Genomic DNA, 2,416 nt, shown 5'->3' on the forward strand with positions numbered 1-2,416 from the left:
ATAAGGTGGCCAAATATTTGAGTTTCATCTTCAGTAAGCACGATCCGGGCAGGTGAGTCCCAGGAGCGAGTAGGGTGGTCGTCGGACCCCCTCGCCTGGCTTCGCTGCAGCCCCCAGAAGCAGCCCAGGAAAAGCATCGCAAGTTCATTGCAAGTCCGGGCAAGAACGTATTTTGGGCGGCTGGCAGCCTCGGCTCCGAGCGAGGGCACCCAATTTCCGATGACGGGTTCCCGGGCGGATCAAGTCCAGCCCTCGGGACGAGATCCCGGAGAGGCAGAGGCAGAAGGAGCGAGGCGGATGAGCGGGCAGCACCGAGCCCCCGAGCGGTGCGTCGACGGCCTCCCCTGAGCACGGGCTGGAAAGCCCCGGCAAGACACTCCCCTGGGGGCACCGAAGCTGGGACTCCCGATCGATCGCCGGGCTGCCCCCGTCTCCTCCCAGCCCCCCCGCCCTCGCCCCCCGTCTCCCCCCGCGCTCGCCCCCCGCCCCGGTTTTCCTTGGCGCAGAAACGCATCGCGTCCGATTCACGCGGATGTTCGGTGCCGCAGCGCCACCTGGCGGCCCCCGCGGGGACGGCAAGCGGCGCGCTCGCAGGGGGCGCCGGGCTCGGAGCCGCTTTCCGGGGGTTCCCAGCCCGGAGCCCCCGCGGGTGAGGGGCGCCGGCGCGCATCGCAGGCGCTTCCTCGCCCCCGAAGGACTCCCGGCCCACGCCAGCAAGCGGCCGGCCCCCCTTCCCGGCGTGCCGCTTGCACCCGGCTCCTCTGCCGTCCCCCCAGCCCCGCGGCCCCCCTGCAGAGCCCCGGGGGCCTCGCGCTGCCTCCGCACTGCCCTCGCCCGAGAGCCCGCACGGCTCGGCCGGCGCGAAGGCGGGGGCAACGCGGGTGAGGTCGCCTCCCCGCCTGCGCGGTCAAAACGCGGGCACGGGGGGGGCTCCACATGGGGCTCCCCTCTCCATGTGCAGAGGCAAAGGGTGCAGTACTCCCAGCACCCGCACCAGGGCCCTGATCCAGGCCCAGCCGCCTGCACGCACCTCTTCCCTTTCGGGGTCTGCGCGGGGGTTGTGCTTGCGGCGTCTCACAGGAGCGTTTGCGTTGGCTGCATCCACCGAAAAGCAGGGAGGGGGAGCCGTCCTCGCCCGCAAAGGTGGGGGGCTGGAGAGTCACGGCTCTGTGGATGCCCGGAAGCAGCCGCCAAAGGAGCCCCGCCAAGGAGCTGCTGGGTTTCCCAGGTCCTGCCAGACGAACCTTGTGGGATTCTAGGACAAGGTTTCGAGGTGGCTGGATGGAGCGGATGCGGTGGATGATGGTTTACCTGGATTTCAGCAAGGCCCTTCACAAAGTGCCCCATGATGGAGATCCTGGTGGAGAAACTGAGGAGTTTTGGGATACACCAAAGCACTGTCCGGTGGATTAGGGCATGGCTGACTGACCGAAAGCAGAGGGTAACCATTGGTGGGGAATCATCGGGATGGCGGCCAGTGACAAGCGGGGTCCCCCGGGGCTCTGTCCTGTCCCCAATCCTTTCAATCTTTTCATCAACAATATGGAAGGAGGGGTGAACAGTCTGCTGATCAAATTCGCAGATGATACTAAAACAGGGGCAGTGGCCACAACTGAGGAGCAGAAACTCCGGATCCGGAAGGTTCTGGACAGACTATGGAAGTGGGCAGGAGACAACAGGATGGCGTTCTGTGTGGATAAGTGCAAGGTCTTGCACTTGGGGCATAGGAATGGGTGTCACAAGTACAGGTTAGGGGCCAAGTGGCTGGAGAGCAGCACTTGCGAAAGGGACCTCGGGGTGCCGGTTGACTGCAGGCTGAACGTGAGTCAGCCGTGTGATGTGGTGGCCAAGAGGGCGAATGCCACCCTTGGTTGCAGAGCCAGAAGTGTGGCTTCTAGATCGAGAGAGGTGTTACTACCACTCTACATGACTCTGGTGCGCCCACAACTGGAGTATTGTGCTCAGTTCTGGGCCCCTCATTACAGGAGGGATATAGCCAGGTTGGAGTCAGTGCAGCGAAGGGCCACAAGGTTGGTGGCCGGTTTTCAGGGGATGATGGGGTATGAGGCGAGACTGGGGGAATTGGGTCTCTTCAGTCTGGAGAAGAGGAGACTCAGAGGGGATCTGTTGGCGACATACAGGTACGTGAGGGGGTGTCACACGGAGGTGGGCAGAGACCTGTTCTCCCCTGCAGAGGAAGGCAGGACGCGCTCCAATGGAGCCAAGCTCAGGGAGCCAAGGTTCAGTTTGGATGTCAGGAAGCACTTCCCGACAGTCAGGACCCCCAGGGTGTGCAATGGGCTTCCACGGGAGGTGGTTGGGGCCCCACCGGTGCGGGTGTTCAAGGACAGGCTGGACGTCCACATGGTGGGCATGTCGTGAGCGGAGCCGGGGGGCCCCGGAGGCCCCTTCTGGC

The sequence above is a fragment of the Varanus komodoensis genome, unplaced genomic scaffold, assembly GCF_004798865.1.
Source record: "Varanus komodoensis strain SLA01 unplaced genomic scaffold, ASM479886v1 scaffold584, whole genome shotgun sequence".
Taxonomy (NCBI): Eukaryota; Metazoa; Chordata; class Lepidosauria; order Squamata; family Varanidae; genus Varanus; species Varanus komodoensis.